Source organism: Orcinus orca, chromosome 3, assembly GCF_937001465.1.
Source record: "Orcinus orca chromosome 3, mOrcOrc1.1, whole genome shotgun sequence".
Lineage (NCBI taxonomy): Eukaryota > Metazoa > Chordata > Mammalia > Artiodactyla > Delphinidae > Orcinus > Orcinus orca.
In genome coordinates, this window is record NC_064561.1 from 116863037 (window position 1) to 116886505 (window position 23469).

General features: G+C 37.3%; 2 pseudogenes; both read right to left on the bottom strand.

Annotated features, from left to right (window-relative positions):
- Window positions 1-18942: 18942 nt before the first annotated feature.
- Window positions 18943-20241, bottom strand: LOC101288185 (phenylalanine--tRNA ligase alpha subunit-like; annotated as a pseudogene).
- A 14-nt stretch (window positions 20242-20255) lies between these two features.
- On the bottom strand, window positions 20256-21031 carry LOC101288438 (tubulin beta chain-like; annotated as a pseudogene).
- Between the last annotated feature and the right edge of the window lie 2438 nt (window positions 21032-23469).

Genomic DNA, 23469 nt, shown 5'->3' on the forward strand with positions numbered 1-23469 from the left:
AACAAATATCCCACTGTATACATGTACCACGTCTTCTTTATCCATTCATCCATTGGTGGATATTTAGCTTGCTTCCACGTATTGGCTACTGTGAAATATGCTACAATGAACATGGGATTACAGAATATTTAAATTCTTGACTATATACCCAGAAGTGCGACTGATGGATCATAGGGCAGATCTATCTTCAATCTTTTTAGGAACCACCATGCTGCCCTCCACAGCAGATGCACCAATCCACACTCTCAACAACGTGCACAAGTTTTCCCCTTCCTCCACATCCAGGTCAACAGCTATCTTTTTTTTTTGGGGGGGGGGGGTAACAGCCATCCCGAACAGGCACGAGGTGATAGCTCACTGCAGCCTTGATTTGCACTTCCTGGATGACCAGTGATGTTGAGCACCCCTTCATCCACCCGTTCCTCATTTACATGTTTTTTGTTTTTAATAGATCTTTACTGGAGTATAATTACTTTGCAATACTGTGTTAGTTTCTGTTGTACAACAAAATGAATCAGCCATGTGCATACATATATCACCATATCCCCTCCCTCTTGAGCCTCCCTCCCATTCTCCCTATCCCACTCTTCCAGGTCGTCACAAAGCACTGAGCTGGTCTCCCTGCGCTATGCGGCTGCTTCCCACTAGCTGTCTATTTTACATTTGGTAGTGTATATATGTCGATGACACTCTCACTTCACCCCAGATTCCCCCTCCCCCTCCCCCTGGCCTCAAGTCCATTCTCTATGTCTATGTCTTTATTCCTACCAGCCACTAGGTTCATCCGTACCTTTTTTTTTCTTTAAGATTCCATATATATGCATTAGCATACAATATTTGTTTTTCTCTTTCTGACTTACTTCATTCTGTATAACAGACTCTAGGTCCATCCACCTCATACAAATAACTCAACTTCGTTTCCTTTTATGGCAGAGTAATGTTCCACTGTATATATGTGCCACTTCTTCCTTATCCATTCATCTGTCGATGGACATTTAAGTTGTTTCCATGTCCTGGCTATTGTAAATAGCGCTTCAATGAACATTTTGGTACATGCGTCTTTTTGAATTATGGTTTTCTCAGGGTATATGCCCAGTAGTGGGATTGCTGGGTCATATGGTAGTTCTATTTTCAGTTTTTTAAGGGACCTCCATACTGTTCTCCATAATGGTTGTACCAATATATATTCCCACCAACAGTGAAGGAGGGTGCCCTTTTCACCACACCCTTTCCAACACTTATTGTTTCTAGATTTTTTGATAATGGCCATTCTGACTGGTATGAGGTGATACATCATTGTAGTTTTGATTTGCATTCCTCTAGTAATTAGTGATGTTGAGCATGTTTTCTTGTGCCTCTTGGCCATCTATATGTCTTCTTTGGTGAAATGTCTAATTAGGTCTTCTGCCCATTTTTTAATTGGATTGTTTGTTTTTTTGAAATTGAGCTGCATGAGCTGTTTGTATATTTTGGAGTGTAATCCTTTGTCCGTTGTTTCATTTGCAGATATTTTCTCCCATTCTGAGCGTTGTCTTTTCATGTTGTTTATGGTTGCCTTTGCTGTGCAAAAGCTTTTAAGTTTCATTAGGTCCCATTTGTTTAGTTTTGTTTTTATTTTCATTACTCTAGGAGGTGGGTCAAAAAAGATCCTGCTGTGGTTTATGTCAGAGTGTTTTCCTATGTTTTCCTATAAGGGTTTTGTAGTGTCTGGCCTTGCATTTGGTCTTTAATCCATTTTGAGTTTATTTTTGTGTATGGTGTTAGGGAGTGTTGTAATTTCATTCTTTTACATATAGCTATCCTGTTTTCCCAGCACCACTTATTGAAGAGGTTGTCTTTTCTCCATTGTATATTCTTTCCTCCTTTGTCGTAAATTAGGTGACCATATGCGCGTGGGTTTATCTCTGGGTTTTCTATCCTGTACCATTGATCTGTATTTCTGGTTTTGGGCCAGTACCATACTATCTTGATCACTGTAGCTTTGTAGTATAGTTTGAAGTCAGGGAGCCTGATTCCTCCAGCTGCGTTTTTCTTTCTCAAGATTGCTTTGGCTATTCGGGGTCTTTTGTGTTTCCATATGAATTGTAAAATTTTTTGTTCTAGTTCTGTAAAAAATGCCATTGGTAGTTTGATAAGGATTGCATTGAATCTGTAGATTGCTTTGGGGAGTATAATCATTTTCACAATATTGATTCTTCTAATCCAAGATCATGGTATGTTTCTCTATCTGTTTATGTCATCTTTGATTTCTTTCATCAGTGTTTTATAGTTTTCTGAGTACAAGTCTTTCACCTCCTTAGGTAGGTTTATTCCTAGGTATTGTATTCTTTTTGTTGCAATGGTAAATGGGATTGTTTTCTTAATTTCTCTTTCTGATTTTTTGTTGTTAGTGTATAGTAATGCCAGAGATTTCTGTGCATTAATTTTGTATCCTGCAACCTTACCAAATTCATTGATTCATTCTAGTAGTTTTCTGGTGGCATCTTTAGGATTTTCTATGTATAGTATCATGTCATCTGCAAACAGTGACACTTCTACTTCGTCTTTTCCAATTTGTATTCCTCTTGTTTATTTTTCTTCTTTGATTTCTATCGCTAGGACTTCCAATACTATGTTGAATAAGAGTGGTGAGAGTGGACATCCTTTCCTTGTTCCTGATCTTAGTGGAAATGCTTTCAGTTTTTCACCATTGAGTATGATGCTTGCTATGGGTTTCTCATATATGGCCTTTATTATGTTGAGGTAGGTTCCCTCTATGCCCATTTTCTGGAGAGTTTTTATCATAAATGGGTTTTGAATTTTGTCAGGAGCTTTTTCTGCATCTATTGAGATGATCATATGGTTTTTATTCCTTAATTTGTTAATATGGTGTATCACATTGATTGAATTGCATATATTGAATAATCCTTGCATCCCAGGGATAAATCACACTTGATCATGGTGTATGATCCTTTTAATTTGTATCTCTTAACTATTACATAGAGCATTTGTTACAATACTTTTTTCCATATTACATTGACACTTTTTGTTTGTTTTCCTCGTACTTGTATCCAAACATTGAGGTTATGGGTTGTTCATAAATAGCTGCATATTAACTGACCTAAAGCAATTAATGAAGTTTGGAGAGACCATTTTGACTACCACTAACAAAATACGTCTAGTGTGGAACCATTTCAAAGTAAGAAACCAACTGAAGCCAAGTATTACTTCTATAGCATACGTGTAGAGAATTTGACATAATCATTACAGTATTGCTGCCAAATTTGAATTCATTGGATAATTATTACAAAACCATTTCTTTTCCATTAAGTACAAATGATTTCCCAAATGGAAAGAATCTATTGAAAAGGCAACTGATATTCCAGAATGACATTCTATGACAATCAAAGTATTTTTACCTGCTTAAATAGTTTGCATTTAGAATGGGGAATGACAATTCCTTTAGTTTTTTTTCACTTAACACAGAGAGAAGAAGCTTGGAACAAAATAAAATAGCAAGTATAACAAAAAAGACAGTAATCTTACACCAGTTTATAATTTTTCTCAATATCTTATTTTATAGCTGCTTTGGCATTTTCAGTATGCTGCATTTGCTGAGCAGTAAATTTAAGTCTCAAAAGGAATAAAAGTACTTTGCAAATTTAAATGCCTTTCTTCAGGGACTGCTCTAACCACCACAAAAATGGCTGTTGCGTTTCACCTCTAGGTAGTTACAAATGAAAATGCAAAATAATTTTAAAAGGTAGCTAAAAGATTGTGAAAAACACTAAAGGCAACAGTTGCTGCATAGAGAAGTTAAGTAGGCAAAATGTAGCCATCTGAGAATTAGATAATTTGACCAGGACTCTAGGATGTAAATTCCTGTACTTCTTCATTAGTTGTAAAATATGTTACATTTTGTATGCTCAGTGGATTAGGCTTTTTGACTTCAGATGAAGCTTTCTGCTTGATTTAGCTTCTTAGGCACAGATAACACAGAACAGCAAGTAAAAAGCAAACTGCTCATTACATTGTAGAGATGAAAATAATACATATTTCACAAATAGATAAGTTACAATCTATGTTATGTTATGGAAGCCAGTTAGATGTTTTATTATTTACTTGTTCATCTATCAATCCATTCATTGTTTTGGCAAATAATATTAGGAGCCCCTTGTATATCCAAGTTAGGTGGTGTGAGAGGGGAATTCAGTGGTGGAAGTTGATATGGTCCCACTCTGTTTTTAAGGATCTTAGTTAGTTTATAAGGAAACTATAGGAAGCATTCTAGACTGTAGGAAATTTGATATAAGCATCTGAGGTTCTGGTCAGAGATGGTCAGTGATGGATGTGATGACGTGAGACTATTAGATTTTATTTTGATCTGTGTTATGCCCCTAACATGGTTTCCCAGGAAAGGTTTGTTTCACCAGAAAGATACATATCTACCTATTTATTACTACTGTGAGGAAACAAACTTCTAACTCCATGAATAGTATTTTGTTTCACTAAATGTTTAGCATAAACACATGGAAAGTGAAAGACCTGGGAATAGCACCTGTTGTAAAGTAACACATCCTTAGGAGAACTCAGAGCAACATAGAATGGAGGCAGAAATAACAGACTAGTAATTCAAAGGTGGCATTAGAAAGCCTAGATTTCCCTCCCTGATAAATTCATTTTTAAGGAAAGTAACTGTAGAAAATTAAAAATTGGGTAGTAACATTGTGCTCTTCTCTAAGTTTGCAGCTGAAAGAGAGGCATGAAGATAACAGCCCTGAAAACATTTGGCTCTGTTACTCTCTCATGAAAAATCATGCTTATAAATTTAGGGTATAAGTAGATTATTTTTTAAATTTAAGACCCCCAAAGATGAGAATTTCTTGAGGATTCTTTATTCTTTCCAAATTGTTACCATCTTTGTATCTTATTGGACTCTAGCTTCTATGTTCAGATCTTTCAGGTTTTCATATATTGATAACATTTTTAAATCTCTTTTGGAATCTTATACATGCCACTTAGCTGAAAATCCTAGAAAGAAATATTCATACATGCCCTTGACCATAGGATGCTGATGGAGCTGTAATTATGTTCACCTCCACTTTGTCATTCAATACTGTAGCCCCTCTGGTTCATCAGAGTTTATGGGGTCTCCAAGAGAAAGTTGCACTGAATCTTCTACAATTCAACATATATGAGCCATTCTCATCCCACAGTACCAGCTGGGAAGAGAAAAGAATTAAGCATCTTCACTAACTTAAGATATAATCTGGTCTCCTCTCTCATTTCTTGAATGCTTTTCTATCTACTCTGTAAGTACTAATTGACTGGTTGTTTGATTAGCAAATTGTATTTATTTCTTGATTATTCATACTGATGTACTTCCTCCTTCTTCTCCTTCTTTTCCTTCTTCTCCTTCTTTTCTGATCCTCAATATACTCTACACTTCTGAGCAAGCTGGGAGTACATGTATAAAATTTGCATATATTGGTTTTCCCTCATAAAGGAAATAAGAGTTGCCAGGTTATAAGGAGAACTAATGAGTAATGCATAAGTTATTACAAAGGGAATTTTCTTCCTTCTTATATAAATTTTAGTCCCCCCCGCAAAAATTTCCTGTTGAAATTACTGGATCTTATAAAATAAAGGTGAAACCTTATTTAAAACAACAACAACACCAATGAAAACAACAATGAAAAAAAGATTTCTTAAAATGGTTGCCAAGTGAAGCCTAGGTGAGAAATATACTTTGTATTACACAACTTACTACTAAAACAAACAAAAGACATAATGGTTATCACATTATAAAATGGAAAATGGAAAAAAATAATACTGTTTAGTTTTGGATGTTGTTTAACTTCCTAAAACAATACAGATTGAAATACTAGATGCTCATTCTGTATTGCTATTTTTCAGCTTCCAATATCTTTAAAGGCAAAATTTGAAAACTATAATGGTTTGCTTATTGTTGCTGTTGCTTCCACTGTTATTATTCTGTTTACTGCCTTTATTTGACTAGGGTAACAGGCCTTATTAGACTCTCAGATTCTTAGCAGCTTTACTTGAAACTCCGTTTTACTCAGACTATACCCAGAGGGTGCTATTTATCCTTTCTGACCTAAGTACCCTTACGGAGAAGATGAAAAGATCAGTTGCATATACAATTCCATGGTGAAGTATAAGGTTCTATAAAGTGCATTTCAAGAGAATCATTGTAGAATGTTTAAAATAGAGGCTATTTTTTATTCTCTACATGGTATCTATATAATATTTTCTTATGCTTATCCTATATTTTTGAGCAAATTTATTTTATTCTTTAAAAAAACAATGTAATATAAATTACTTTATAAATTTAATTTACAAATTGGAACCAAAACTCAAAGTATTACAATATGTCAAATTTTTTCCTGTTAAAATGAATTTATTTCCTTTTTAATGGAGAAATAGCACCTTTAAAGGTTCAATAATTAATTTTAATTCAAGATAGTGGTCTGAAAATTTGTACTTAGAGTTGTTTCCTCCTGAAAATCCCACTGAAATTACAGTAAATATATACAAAATGGAATAAATCCAGAAAAACATAGAGAAAATTGTAAAGCCACCTTGTCTTATTCTGTTCAGGCTGCTCTAATGAAAATACCATAGACTGGTTGGTTTATAAACAATAAATATTTGTTTCTCACAGTTCTGGAGGCTGGAAGTCCAAGATCCTGGCACTAGGAGTTTGGTGTCTAGTGAGGGCCCACTGCTTAGGATGGCTGACTTTTCACTGTAACCTCACAAAGTGAAGGGACAGGGCTCCCTCTAGATCTCTTTTATAAGGACACTAATCCCATTTATGAGGGCCCAGCCCTCATGACCTAATGACTCCCAAAGACCTCATCTTTTATCACTTGGGGGTTGGGTTTCAACATGAATTCTTAAGAGACACAAGCATTCAGACCACAGCATACATGAACAAGTATTTTTTTTGTCCCATAAATCTGTAGATACTTTAAAGCAGATGGAGTTGAGGAATAAACCAAACTGAAGAAAATCAGAGACCAAAATAGGCACAGAAAAATCTCCAATAGGTACAGAACACATTTTGCTCAATGAACCCAACTACATTTAGAATTAGCAGGTACAGAGGATTGTATCCTATAGAGTAGCTAGTGGAGTGTGATTTTTTTTCATTAAAACTAAAGTGGTATTCCTTCAAAAAAGTAAGGATCCACTAGGGAATAGAGGAGGGTTCTAAGTATATAGGTCAGTGCTTCAGAATAAATCTCATCTTAATTTGGCTATGGAGAAGGTGACAGATTATTGCAACGATTCCATATTTGCACCAAAGTAAAACCTTTTCTGAAATATGTACAAAGGGGTCCTATGCAGATCTTATATTCCAAGGAAAAGACTACTGGGGAAATAGACTAGAAGATGAGTCTATCAATTTTGTTAATCATCCTAACCTCCATTCATAAAGAGATGGAAATTGAAAACTTAGCAGTAAAAAAAAATAAAACAAAAAGATAGAAGGTGTAAAATGGATAAACTGAACAGATGACAACAAAGAAAGAAGAAATAATTTTGGAAATATAGTATAATATTAAAATTCTCATAAATATTCTTAGATTAGAGAAGATAGCACATCCTTAAAGCATGATCAGGTTGTTATTTGAAGGCAGAAAAAAATAACCAAGAAAAAGGAAGGATTTCTGGAAATTAAAAGTATTTTAATATGACATTTGCCTTCCACTCTGGAAATTAAAAGTATTTTAATATGACATTTGGCTTCCAGTCTGGAGTATAGAAGGCTAAAAGGAGTGCCACTCTCATCCTTATAATGTAAAAGACCCAGATTAGCTTTCAAATTAATGATTTCTTTTCAAACCCATTGGAGAGCTGAGGTCTCAGAGCAAAGAAGTGGCCTCAAATCTAAGGAAAGGCAGATATCTGCTGGGAGAGAGGAATATATATTCCTTGCCCAAGGAATGTAAACCAGATACCTGTAAAAGAATTCATCCAGAATAGTTGATGGGTTAATATAGGCCAAGTGTAGTGTGTTGGGCAGTGTGAAGCCCTTAGAGAGTCACAGCTTGGGGAAATACCATTCTTTTGTAGATTCTCAATGAACAAAACCTATGAGATCTTCACAGAAAATATAAGGAAGACCACTAACAAAGTGTTCAGTATGGTATAGATCTGGGAGAGGAAAACAGCATCTATGCAGGCAGCACATGAGATTACACTCAGACCTTTCAACTCTACCTCTCTTGCATTTCTTCTATATAATTTGTGAAGAAAAGGGCAACAAACACTGTTACTCTCAGGTTTAAAACTCATTGTAGCTGAGGAAGGGGAAGGGAACAGATAAAAATATTCCTGGATAAGTGGTGGGAAAAGGCACTAGGCCCACAACTATAGCCAGGGCATCTAAGCAGCTGGCTAGTTGCCCTTTTGTTCTCCCTCTCAATTTTCTGTTTCCATGTAAAAGACAAATAAATGATTCCCCCCTCCCCCCCCAAAAAAAAGAAAACAGTGAATGCCACACCCTGACACACAGGGATATGGAGCTTGCCTAAAAAGGAGGTTTAATCAGAACAACAAAGAATGTTCAATTCCCCACATTCCCTCCCACCACCAAGTTACCAAGCATTGAATGAGAAGTAACAGGAGAAAACTGTTGAAGAGGAATAAGAGAAGAATACAAAAAAACTCTCTGAGGCACAGGAGAAAGAGAAAACTTAAAACTCAGAGCCAAACAGGCAGTGCTCTGGAAAACTAACCCAACCCTAAACACAGGTTATAACTACAGAAATTTAAAGAGTATGGTGTACTGAGAATAATCATAACAGCAATAAATCTCAAACCCAGATGATCTCCCCAACCAGTAAGACAATGATTGCAAGACTGAATGAAAATCTAAGAGCCAAAAGTATGCTGTCTATAAGAATCCCACTTCAAATATAAATACATAGATTAAAAGAAAAGGAGAAAGATGTACCAAGCAAACACTAACCAAAATGAAGATAATACTTTATTATAAAGCAACATATTTAAAGATGATTACTATACTAATATCAGACAAAGTAGCCTTCAGTTCAAAGAAAATTACACATGCAAAGAAAATCACAGGTGAAAGAGGACATAATATAATGATGAAGTGGTCAATTCTCCAAGAAATACAATAATCTTAAATCTGAATGTACCTAAACAGGAAGCTTCAAAAAAAAGGTAAAAGTGAAAAAAAGAAACAGAAAAATTTCAATAATAAAGAGTTCAATACTCCTTTCTAATTAATTCATAAGACAATTGCAGAGAAACTTCACTCGACAAAACAACAACAAGCTTTCTTTTCAGGTATATATGGAACATTCATCAATACCAACCTTATTCTGCATCATAAAACAGCTCAACAAATTGATAAGATTGGAAATCATATGAAGTATGTTCTTGGAACACAAGAAAATTAGAAGTCAATAAAACCAAAATATATGGAAAATCCACAAAATTTTGAAATTAACTCACTTCTAAATAACTTCTGGTCAAAATACTCAACAGAAAAATATTTTGCACTGAATGAAAAGTGTAACATACCAAAAAATTTGAGATGCATCAACAGCAGTACATAGAGTACAACTTATAGCATTAAATGCTTGTATCAGACAAGAAGAAACACCACAAATTAGTGATCTAAGTTTCAAACTTAAGAAACTTAAGAGGAGTAAACTAAACCAAACTGAGACATAAGGAAGGAGAGAATAGAGATGATGATAATGATAATAAATACAGTAAAATAAGAGAAAAATGCCAACAGTTTCAAAATTAGCTTTTGAATGTTTTAATAAAATTCATAAATGTTTACACCCTCTGACAAAAAACAAAACACAAACAAAAAAGCAAAAAGAGAGAAGATGCAAATTACTGAAACAATGAAAGAAAAAAAGATAATACTAGAGATCATACATGTGTTAAAACGACCATAATTAAATAGTACTGATATGAACAACTTTATGCCCATAAATGTAACATTTTACATGAAATTGTCATAATTCTTAGAAAAATACAAACTATCAAATCTCATTCAAGAAGAAATAGATAACCTAGATATCTTTTGAATATCTATGTCTTTTTAAGAAAGAATCTCATTTAAAAGCCTTTGAATAAGGAAAACCCCAACCCCAAATAATTTCACTGGTTACTTCTACCAAATATTAATCTTTTATATCCTCTTCTAGAAAATAGAGGAGGAGGAAATATTTCCCAATTATGAGGCCAGAACTGCCCTAATACCAATATTAGACAAAGATATTATAAGGAAAAAAATGTACAGATCAATAATCCTCATGAACATAACTCAAACGTCCTCCACAAAAGGCATCTATTTATCAATCAAGGTTATTCATCATATTAACAGACTTAACAAGCTCAAGCTCCCATCAATAGCTACAGAGGAAGCATTTGAAACAACAACAACATCAATTTATGATAAACTTGCAGTAAATGTGGAATAAAAAGGGAATTCCTTCACGTGAGAAGGGTATCTAAAATAATCACTGTTAACATCATACTTTCTAGTGAAGGCCTGTATGCCTTATCCCTAAAATCAGTAACAAGGGAAGAACAATTTCTCTCCTGATATATACTGAACATTATGCTGGATATGCTAGGCAATATAATAATAAAGTGAAATAAATACAAAGCACACACATTATTAAATTAGAGATAAACATTTTCTTTTGAATTTACTTATTTATTTTTAACATCTTTATTGGAGTATAATTGCTTTACAATGGTGGGTTAGTTTCTGCTGCATAACAAAGTGAATCAACTAAATATATACATATATCCCCATATCTCCTCCCTCTTGCATCTCCTTCCCATTCTCCCTATCCCACCCTGCTACGTGGACAAAAAGAACTGAGCTGATCTCCTTGTGCTATGTGGCTGCTTCCCAAAAGCTATCTATTTTACAGTTGGTACTGTATATAGTCCATGCCATTCTGTCACTTCGTCCAGGCTTACCTTTTCCCCTCCCCGCATTCTCAAGTCCATTCCCTACATCAGTGTCTTTATTCCTGTTCTGCCCCTAGGTTCTACAGAATCTTTTTTTTTTTTTTTTTTTAGATTCCATATATATCTGTTAGCATATGGTATTTGTTTTTCTATTTCTGACTTAACTTCACTCTGAATGACAGACTCTAAGTCCATCCACCTCACTACAAATAACTCAATTTCTTTTCTCTTCATGGCTGAGTAATATTCCATTGTATATATGTGCCACAACTTCTTTATCCATTCATCTGTCGATGGACACTTAGGTAGTTTCCATGTCCTGGCTGTTGTAAAGAGAACTGAAATAAACATTGTGGTACATGACTCTTTTTGAATTATGGTTTTCTCAGGGTATATGCCCAGTAGTGGGATTGTTGGGTTGTATAGTAGTTCTATTTTAGTTTTTTAAGGAACCTCCATACTGTTCTCCATAGTGGCTGTATCAATTTACATTCCCACCAGCAGTGCAAGAGGGTTCCTTTGCTCCACATCCTCTCCAGCATTTATTTTTTCTAGATTTTTTGTTGATGGCCATTCTGACAAGTGTGAGGTGATAACTCATTGTAAATTTGATTTGCAGTTCTCTAATGATTAGTGATGTTGAGCGTCCTTTCATGTGTTCATTGGCAATCTGTACATCTTCTTTGGAGAAATGTCTATTCAGGTATTCTGCCCATTTTTGGATTGGGTTGTTTGTGTTTTTGATATTGAGCTCCATGAGCTGCTTGTATGTTTTGGAGATTAATCCTTTGTCAGCTGCTTCATTTGCAAATATTTTCTCCCATTTTGAGGATTGTCTTTTCATCTTGTTTATGGTTTCCTTTGCTGTGCCCAAGCTTTGAAGTTTCATTAGGTCCCATTTGTTTAGTTTTGTTTTTATTTCCATTTCTCTAGGAGGTGGGTCAAAAGGTATCTTGCTGTGATTTATGTGACAGAATGTTCTGCCTATGTTTTCCTCTAAGAGTTTTATAGTGTCTGGCCTTACATTTAGGGCTTTAATACATTTTGAGTTTATTTTTGTGTGTGGTGTTAGGGAGTGTTCTAATTTCATTCTTTTGCATGTAGCTGTCCAGTTTTCCAAGCACCACTTGTTGAAGAGGGTGTCTTTTCTCCATTGTATATTCTTGCCTCCTTATCAAAGATAAGGTGACGACATGGGTGTGGGTTTAACTCTGGGCTTTCTATCCTGTTTCACTGATATATATTTCTGTTTTTTGTGCCAGTACCATACTGTCTTTATTACTGTAGCTTTGAAATATATTCTGAAGTCAGGGAACCTGATTCCTCTAGCTCCATTTTTTTTTCTCAAGGGTGCTTTTGCTATTCTGGGTCCTTTGTGTTTCCATACAAACTATGAAAATTTTTGTTCTAGTTCTGTGAAAAATGCCAGTGGTAGTTTGATAGGGATTGCATTGAATCTGTAGATTGCTTTGGGTAGTAGAGTCATGTTCATAATGTTGATTCTTCCAATCCATGAACATGGTATAGCTCTTCATCTGTTTGTATCATCTTTAATTTCTTTCATCAGTGTCTTATAGTTTTCTGCATACAAGTCTTTTGTTTCCTTAGGTAGGTTTATTCCTAGGTATTTTATTCTTTTTGTTGCAATGGTAAATGGGAGTGTTTCCTTAATTTCTTTTTCAGATTTTTCATCATCAGTGTATAGGAATGCAAGAGATTTCTGTGAATTAATTTTGTATTCTTCTACTTTCCCAAATTCATTGATTAGCTCTAGTAGTTTTCTGGTGGCATTTTTAGGATTCTCTATGTATAGTATCATGTCATCTACACAGTGAGAATTTTACTTCTTCTTTTACAATTTGGATCCCTTTTATTTCTTTTTCTTCTCTGAAAGCTGTGGCTAAAATTTCCAAACCTATGTTTAATAATAGTGGTGAGAGTGGGCAACCTTGTCTTTTTCCTGATCTTAGTGGAAATGATTTCAGTTTTTCACCCCTGACAACAATGTTGGCTCTGGGTTTGCCATATATAGCTCTTATTATATTGAGGTAAGTTCCCTCTTTGCCCACATTCTGAAGGGTTTTTATCATGAATGTGTGTTGAATTTTGTGGAAAGCTTTTTCTGCATGTATTGAGATGATCATATAGTTTTTCTCCTTCAGTTTGTTAATATGTTATATCACATTGATTGATTTGTGTATATTGAAGGATCCTTGCATTCCTGGGATAAACTCCACTTGATCATGGTGTATCATTCTTTTAATGTGCTGTTGGATTCTGTTTTCTAGTGTTTCATTGAGGATATTTGCATCTCTTTTTATCAGTAATATTGGTCTGTAGTTTTCTTTTTTGTGACATCTTTGTCTGGTCTTGGTATCATGGTGATGGTGGCCTCATAGAATGAGTTTGGGAGTGTTCCTCCCTCTGCTCTATTTTGGAAGAGTTTGAGAAGGATAGATGTTAGGTCTTCTCTAAATGTTGGATAGAATTTGCCAGTGAAGCCATGTGGTCCTGGGCTTTTGTTTGTTGGAAGATTTTCAATCATGGTGTCAATTTCAGTGCTTGTGACTGGTCTGTTTATGTTTTCTATTTCTTCCTGGTTCAGTCTCATAAGGTTTACTTTTCTTGAATTTTTCCATTTCTTCCAGGTTGTTCATTTTATTGGCATATAGTTTCTTGTAGTAATCTCTCATGATCCTTTGCATTTCTTCAGTGTCAGTTGTTACTTCTTTTTCATTTCTCATTCTGTTGATTTGAGTCTTCTCCTTTTTTTTCTTCATGAGTCTGGTTAACGGTTTCTCAATTTTGTTTATCTTCTCAGAGAACCAGCTTTTAGTTTTATTGATCTTTGCTATTGTTTCCTTTATTTCTGATCTGATCTTTATGATTTCTTTCCTTCTGCTAACTTTTTTTGTTGTTCTTCTTCTTTCTCTAATTGCTTTCATTGTAAGGTTAGGCTGTTTTTTTGAGATATTTCTTGTTTCTTGAGGTAAGATTGTATTGCTATAAACTTCCTTCTTAGAACAGTTTTGCTGCATCCCATAGGTTTTGGGTCATCGTGTTTCATTGTCATTTGTTTCTAGGTATTTTTTTTTCCTCTGATTTCTTCCATGATCTCTTGGTTATTTAGTAGTGTATTGTTTAGCTTCCATGTATTTGTATTTTTTACAGATTTTTTCCTGTAACTGATATCTAGTCTCATAGCATTGTGTTTGGAAAAGATGCTTGATATGATTTCAATTTTCTTAAATTTACCAAGGCTTGATTTGTGACCCAAGATAAGATCTATCTATCATAACATATTATAAGATATGTTCCGTGTGCACTTGAGAAGAAAGTGTATTCTGTTGTTTTTAGATGAAATGTCCTATTAAATATCAGTTAAGTCATTCTTCTTTAATGTATCACTTAAAGCTTCTGTTTCCTTATTTATTTTCATTTTGGATGATCTGTCCATCCAAAGTCCCCTACTATGATTGTGTTACTGTCATTTATCCCTTTTATGGCTGTTAGCATTTGCCTTATGTATTGAGGTGCTTCTATGTTGAGTGCATAAATATTTACAATTGTTATATCTTCTTGGATTGATCCCTTGATCATTATGAAGTGTCCTTCTTTGTCTCTTGTAATAGTCTTTATTTTAAAGTCTATTTTTTCTGATATGAGAATTGCTGCTCCAGCTTTCTTTTGATTTCCATTTGTATGGAATATCTTTTTCCATCTCCTTACTTTCAGTCTGTATGTGTCCCTAGGTCTGAAGTTGGTTTCTTGTAGACAGCATATATATGGGTCCCATTTTTGTATCCATTCAGGCAGTCTATGTCTTTAGCTTGGAGCATTTAATCCATTCACATTTAGGGTAATTATCGATATGTATGTTCCTATTACCATTTTCTAAATTGTTTTGGTTTGTTTTTCTAGGTCTGTTCCTTCTCTTGTGTTCCCTGCCTAGAGATGTTCCTTTAGCATTTGTTGTAAAGCTGGTTTGGTGGTGCTGAATTCTTTTAGCTTTTGCTTGTCTGTAAAGGTTTTAATTTCTCCACTGAATCTGAATGAGATCCTGGCTGGGTAGAGTTATCTCGGTTGTAGTTTCTTCCCATTCATCACTTTAAATATGTCCTGCCACTCCCTTCTGGCTTTCAGTGTTTCTGCTGACAGATTAGCTGTTAACCTTATGGGGATTCCCCTGTATGTTATTTGTTGTTTTTCCCTTGCTGTTTATAATATTTTTTCTTTGTATTTAATTTTTGCTAGTTTGATTAATATGTGTCTTGGCGTGTTTCTCCTTGGATTTATCCTGTTTGGGACTCTCTGCGCTTCCTGGACTTGATTGACTATTTCCTTTCCATATTATGAAAGTTTTCAACTATAATCTCTTCAAATATTTTTTCAGTCCCTTTCTATTTCTCTTCTTCTGGGACCCCTATAATTCAAATGTTGGTGCATTTAATGTTGTCCCAGAGTTCTCTGAGACTGTCCTCAGTTCTTTTCATTCTTTTCCTTTATTCTACTCTGTGGTAATTATTTCCACTATTTTATCTTCCAGGTCACTTATCCATTCTTCTGCCTCAGTTGTTCTGCTCTTGATTCCTTCTAGAGAATTTTTAATTTCATTTGTTGTGTTGTTCATCATTGTTTGTATGCTCTTTAGTGCTTCTAGGTTCTTGTTAATCATTTTTTATATTTTTTCTATTCTATTTGCAAGATTTGGGGTCATCTTTACTATCATTACTCTGAATTCTTTTCCAGGTAGACTATTTCCTCTTCATTTGTTTGATCTGGTGTATTTTTACCTTGCTCCTTCATCTGCTGTGTATTTATCTGTCTTTCCATTTTGGTTAACTTACTGTGTTTGGGGTCTCCTTTTCTCAGGCCTGAAGTTTGTAGTTCTCATTCTTTTTGATGTCTGCCACCAGTAGGTAAGGTTGGTTCAGTGGCTTGTGTAGGCTTCCTCTTGGAGTGGACTCATGCCTGTGTTCTCGTGGGTGGGGCTGGATCTTGTTTTTCTGGTGGGAAGGACCGCATCCATTTTGTTTTGGGGTGTATGTGAACTTATTATGGCTTTAGGCAGCCTCTCTGCTAATGGGTGGTGTTGTGTTCCTGTCTTGCTAGTTGTTTGGCATGGGGTGTCCAGAAGTGTAGCTTGCTGGTTGTTGAGTGGATTTGGGTCTTAGCATTGAGATGGAGATCTCTGGGAGGCCTTTTGCCATTTGATATTACTTGGAGCCGGGAGGTCTCTGGTGGACCAATGTCCTGAACTCAGCTGTCCCACCTAGGAAGCTCAGGCCTAACTTCCGAGTAGAGCACCACGATCCTTTCAGCCACATGGCTCAGAGAAAAGGGAGAAAATAAATAAATTAAATTAAATATGGTTACTAAAATAATAATTTAAAAATATTAAAAATAAAAAAAGAGAAAAGTAAAAAAAGAAAATGAAAGAAAGAAGAGAGTAACCATATCAATAAACAAATCCACCAATGATAATAAGTACTAAAAACTTTATTAAAAAAAAAATCAGGGCTTCCCTGGTGGCGCAGTGGTTGGAAGTCTGCCTGCCGATGCAGGGGATGCGGGTTCGTGCCCCGGTCCGGGAGGATCCCACATGCCGTGGAGTGGCTGGGACAGTGAGCCATGGCCGCTGAGCCTGCGCGTCCGGAGCCTGTGCTCCGCAGGGGAAGAGGCCATAGCGGTGAGAGGCCCGCGTACAGCAAAAAAAAAAAAAAAAAAAAAAAATCAGACTGACAGAACTTTAGGACAAATGGTAAAAGGAAACCTATTCAGAGAAAATCACACAAAGAAGCATACACATACACACTCACAAAAAGAAAAAAAGGAAAAAAATATATAAATATAAAAAAGCAAGAGAGCAACCAAATCAATAAACAAATCTACCAATGATAATAAGCTCTAATACTAAGAGAAACATAAAACCAGAAACAAATTAGATGCAGAAAGCAAACCCCAAGTCTACAGTTGCTCCCAAAGTCCACCGCCTCTATTTTGGGATGATTCGTTGTCTATTCAGGTATTCCATAGATCAAGCTGATTGTGGAGATTTTATTCACTGCTCCTGAGGCTGCTGGGAGAAATTTCCCTTTCCCTCTTTGTTTGCACAGATTCTGGTGTTCAGCTTTGGATTTGGCCCCACCTCTGCATGTAGGTCACCTGAAGTAGTCTCTTCCCCACCCAGACAGGACAGGGTTAAAGTAACAGCTGATTAGGAGGCTCTGGCTTACTCAGGCCAGGGGGGAAGGAGGGGCATGGAATGCAGGGCGAGCCTGTGGTGGCAGAGGCTGGCGTGATGTTGCAACAGCCTTAGGTGTGCTGTACGTTCTCCTGGGGAAGTTGTCCCTGGATCATGGGACCCTGGAAGAGGCAGGGTGCACTGACTCCCAGGAAGGGAGGTGTGGATAGTGACCTGTGTTTGCACACAGGCTTCTTGGTGCCTGCAGCAGCAGCCTTAGTGTTTCATGCCTGTCTCTGGTGTCTGCACTGATAGCCACAGCTCATGCCCATCTGTGAAGCTCATTTAGGTGGTGTTCTGAATCTCCTCTTCTTGCGCACCCCAAAACAATGGTCCCTTGCCTCTTAGGCAGGTCCAGACTTTTTCCCAGACTCCCTCCAGTTAGCTGTGGCAAACTAGCCCCCTTCAAGATGTGGTCATGCAGCCAACCCCAGTCCTCCCCCTGGGATCTGACTTCCAAAGTCAGAGCTTCAGCTCCCAGCCCCCAGACCCCCATGGCGGGTGAGCAGACAAGCCTCTCAGCCTGGTGAGTGCTGGTCAGCACCAATCTTCTGTGCAGGAATCTCTGCGCTTTGCCCTGTGCACCCCTGTTGCTGTGCTCTCTTATGTGGCTCTGAAGCTTCCCCCCAGCCCACCCCCTTCTCTGCCAGTGAAGACGCTTCCTAGTGTGTGGAAACTTTTCCTCCTTCACAACTCCCTCCCTGAGGTGCTGGTCCCATCCCTATTCTTTTGTCTCTGTTTTTTTCTTTTTTCTTTTGCCCTACCCAGGTAATTGGGGAGTTTCTTACCTTTTGGGAGGTCTGAGGTCTTCTGCCAGCGTTCAGTAGTTGTTCTGTAGGAGTTGTTCCACATGTAGATGTATTTTTGATGTATTTGTGGGGAGGAAGGTGATCTCCATGTCTTACTCCTCCGCCATATTGAAGGTCCCCCCAACATAATCATTTTCTATTCACAGATGAAATAATTTTCTATGTGGAAAATCTGAAAAACTCAGATATTTTTCTAGAATTAATAGAGTTTATCAAGTTTTAGTAAATAAAGTCAGCCTAAAAATATAAATTTTACTCCTACCTACTGGCAAGAAACAATTGGAATTTTAAAAATTTAATTTACTGTAGCACTAAATAAAATTGAAAGATTAGGTAGAAACCTAACAAAAATATATTCAGGTTCTCTGTGTTGAAAACTATAAAGCACAAATGAAAATAATTAAACAACAAATAACTGAAGAGATATACCATTTTCTTAGACAGGAAAACTCAATATTCTTAGGAAATAAATTATCCACAATTTGATCTGCAGATTCAGTGCAACCCTAATTAAAATTCCAGCATGATTTTTGTAGATATCTTATGAGTGAGTGTAAAATTTATATGGAAAGACAAAGAAACTTGAATTGACAAAAATGATTTTAAAACTGACGAACAAATTTGGAAGATTCACACATTTCAATTTAAATATTTACTTGAAAGCTACACTAATCAAGACAGTATGGTATTGGAAAGAAGATATATCCACAGATTGATGGAACAGAATTAGTCCAGAAAATAGATTTCCCCAAATTTATTCAATAGAATTTTTTTAAACAAAGTTAGAAAGCCATCCACTGGATGCCTTCTTCTCCCCTTTTTCCTCTTCCATTTTTCTTCTACCCCACCACCTGCCCCCACCCACCCCCCCAAAAAATTATATTATCTATACCTGAATCCCAGTTCAGCCGCTCAGGTGGCACAAGGGACTACTACCACCATCTGCAGGTTCATCTTAGGCTCACCAGCTCCCAGACACTGCTAATGCCACATTTGATCATAGTCAGGTGCTCCAGGGAGAGGCCCCAGGCAACACCTGACAGGTTCTCAGGGAGCCCCATGGGCAGCAGCATCTCAGGGCAGAAGAGTCCAGAGCTCCAGACCTCCACCCACTTCTTTAGGCCTTGGTGGTAACTGAACGCCTCCTCGCTGGGCTCTGTGTAGGGATTGTAGGCTGCCTTGAAATGAATGATACCAGATTGATGAAGAACTCCCTCATGATGTCCACGAGATGGCCTGGGATGAGGTGGTGGTCAGCCACAATGTCTAACATCTGGTGGAATTCAGCCAGGTGCGAGTCCTCCAGGTCTTGTTCCAGAACACACCGTTGGTGGTTAGGTTCTTGGTGGGGCACAATGGACTTGTCCAGGGTGGAAGCAGCAGAGCGCACTGAGCTGACGGTCATGCTCGTGCAGCAGGCTTTTCCCATCTCGTCCTGCTCCCTGCAGTCCCGGTTGTTCCCCCATGAGTGGCGGCTGACCTAGGACCAGGCCTGCTTGACCTGCTGGACATAGTCCACTGGCAGCTGCAGGGCCTCTGCTGGGTATCCCAGGAAGAAGGTGTCATGCTAGTCGTGTGCTGAGTGCTGCTGGGGCTGGAAAAGGGCATCAAAAAAAAAAATCCAGAAGGATTGCTTGAGGAGATGGTCTGTTGGCAACCCTGTGAACCTCAACTCCAGAAAGATCAGCCGGAGAGCTGGGTGCAGACCTTGAGTAGGGTGTGCAGGTGTCCACTGTTGTGGAGGATCCTGGAGGCTAAGTTGTAGGGCTTAAAGGGCGGTCCCACTCAGAACTGCTGGAAATCATCTCTGGGGCCAGTTCCACCTCCTGCTTGGAGATGCTGGTGCTGAAGATGCTGCCTTTTCTTACCCAGCAGGTTACTTCAGGGTTACTTCAGTCAGCAGCTTCCTGTTTCTGAGCTCACTTCTCTCCTTGCCTGCCCTCCCGGGACCAGGTGGAGCCACCACTGCACCTCATCCTCCACGCTGTCCACCACTCTGAACAACCGGGGCTTATTGGGCACACCTTTGTCCACTCGGAGTCACTTGTCGGACAAGGCTTTGCTGAAGCCTGTTTTGTCGCTGGGCAGTCACAGGAGTTGCCTCTGGCCAGGCCTTGGGGCAGAAGGGGCAAGACATGTTAAGAAACACCCAGGGCTCCTGGCTGCCCTCTCCGGGCGTCGTCCTTACCCTTGGCTGTAGGCTCCCACCATCCGATTAGAATATTTTAAGAAATATTATGTATTGTACTGTTGCCAGTGAAGGTGGCAGACATTTTCATGCCCCTGGGGCGGAATGTCACAGACAGCTCTTTTCACAATGTTGGCCATCCACTGGACAGAATAGCTGCTCTTCTTGTTTTGGATATTAAGCATCTGTTCGTCCACCACCTTCATGGACATACAGCTTCTGAACACGATGGCCACAGTCAGATAGCAGCCATGGCAGAGGCCACAGGTGGCCATCATATTCTTGGTGTCTGACATCTGCTGGGTAAGCTCCAGCACTGTCAGGGCCCAGTGCTGCTGGTTTCCCTGGCTGCTTAACACAGCAAAGCCGACATGAAGAAGTGCAGGTGTGGGAAGGGGACCTTGTTCATGCCAGCTTGCGCAGGTCAGCATTGAGCTGGTTGGGGAAGGACAGGCAGGTAATGACCCCACTCATGGTGGCCAACTCCAGGTGGTCCAGGTCATTGTAGGTGGGCGTGGTCAGCTTTATGGTTCTGAATCAGACGTAATGGAGAGCATCATTATCAATGCAGTAGGTCTCATCTGTGTTTTCTACCAGCTGGTGGACCGAGTAGGTGGTATTATAGGGCTCCACCATCCTATCTGACACCTCAGGCAAGGGCGCCATGCTGAAAATGTTCATGTTCCTATCTAGATATGCCTCCTGGATCTTGGTGATGAGGAGAGTACGCATCCCAGATCCAGTCCCTCCACCCAGGGAGTGGGTCATCTGGAAGCCATGCAGGCAGTCACAGCTCTCAGCCTCCTTCTTCAGGACATCTTAATAATGAAAAATTACTTGTAGTTCTAAATGAAAAATATAAAACTCTAAAACATCTACAAAATGTTCTTTTTAGAAGAAATTATAGGAGAAAATTTACCTGACTGTGGTTTAGGCAGAGAGATATTAGATACAACACCAAAAGCATGATCTATTTAGGAAAAGAAAAGATAAATTGAACTTTTTATAAATATAAATTGAATTTTTTTAAAATGAAAATTACTATTCTGCAAATGATACTACTAAGTAAATAGAACGACAAGAGACACACTCATAGAAAATATTTACAAATCAAATTTCCATTTCAGGACTTGTTTCCAGAATATAAAAATAAATCTAAATCTCAAAACTCAGCAATAAAAATCAATAAACAATATGTGGGAAAGGTCTGAAGATAGGTGTCACCAAAGAAGATGGAGATATGGCAAATAAGCATATGAAAAGATGCTCGACATTTTTAATCTTTAGGGAGTTGCAACTTAAAACTTCAGTGAGGTAACTATACACCTATCAAAATGCCAAAACAAGCAAACAAAGTAACAATAACAACACTGGCAATAGCAAGTGGTGCTAACGATGCAATCCCCTAGAAGTCTCATACATTTTTATTAGAAATGCAAAACTCTACAGCCACATTAGAAAACATTTTGGCAGTATTTTATAAAGTTGAATGTGCTTCTATTTACCATAGGACCCAGCAGTATTACTCCAAGGCAAATGAAAACATATGTTCGCGCACACACACACACATGCACAGTAAATATTTATAACAGCTTTATTCACAGTCACCAAATATTGGAAACAAAACAAATGTTTCTCAACCAGTGAATGGATAAACAAACATTTGTATATTCTAACAAATAGATGACTCCCAAATCTTCAATATAACTGGCTAAGTGAATGAAGTTAGACACCAAATACTATATATTGTATGATTCCATTAATATATGCTATTTTGGAAAAGGCAATACCATAAGTATAGAAAATTAGATGAGTTGGTGCCACACATTGGGTTTTGAGAGGGAGAGGATGAATATAAAGAGACTGTATTTAGGATGGAACTGTTCTTTGTGAAACTGTAGTGGTGAATATACAGTTCGATGAATTTGTCAAAACCTGTGGAACCATACACCAGAGAGTGATTTTTATATACAATTTTAAATTTAAAAAATCAGGATTGTGAGATAGAAGAAGTGTGACAAAATAACTGAACTACAATTGAGTCAAATAACCATACTGAAGGGGATGGGAATAAAAAGAATCTCATTTTAAATAATTTTGGAAAGTAGTGTTTTGACCAGATATTGTAAGGGTAAATGTATAAAGAAATGTATCCAAACACTCTAGTTAGTAAATGTGTTTCTCCCTTGGATATGGCTGAACAAATCTAAAACTATTGTTATAAGAGGGTTGAACAAATAAGTTAATTTTTTGTACATGATGAAGCCATGTTTCTGACTTTTTTTTTGGAGGGGAGTTATAAATAACTAAATGGGGAAAATTAGAATAAACCTTGCAGTGCTGGATCGGAGTAAGTATCAGTACAGACATATAGATTAGTGACAGATTACACACATACATGCATACATAATTATTGATGTGTGTTTATGCAGGAATTGGTAAATATATATTCCTAGATCTTTTCACTAAGAAGAAATAGAAGCAATAACAATAAGTACACCTAATGTCCAGATCTCGGTTTCTAAATATAATTTTCCAATAAAAAGATTCAAGGGTCCTTGGTGAAACTATTGATTTCAGGGCTGTGGGAAGAAAACTACAAGATGAGCCTAGAGCATCTAGCAGTATCAGAGATGAATACATTTAATGAAAAATAGATGGAGGCATGTTAAAAGGGCACAGGAGTCAACCTGAAAGAGCTCTCAATGGACAAAACTGCTGGAACAACTTGAGCAACAAAATATCGAATGCCAGAATAGGATTATAACCCCCAAATAAAATAAATATGCATGAGTCCATATGTATAAATAACTAACTGAACAAATAAATGGGGAGAAAGCACATCTCTTCCTTATAGAAGAATAGATGTAGGAGGAGTGAGGGATAGAGAAAATCATCATTAGAACACTACAGTAATAACGGCTACAGGCAAGATCCTCAGTGAGTGATAAAATTAGTGAACATTTAAGCAGAAGTTGTTATATTCGTATTGTCAAAATATTCCCCCCAATTATTTAGTAACTAAAAAAGGAATAATAGTGACTTTATAATGTAGAACCCTTAAATATACATAGTTCACCAAAGTAAGGTAGTATCAGTAATATTTGTCAACATTATGTATACCCTAATATGGTGTACTGAGAGCCATCACTTCTGTGATAGCCTTCCCCAAAATACATTACAGCATACAAAGAAGAGCAACAACAAAAATAGGCAAAGCCAGACTTCTCTTTGAAATTATTCCATGGTAT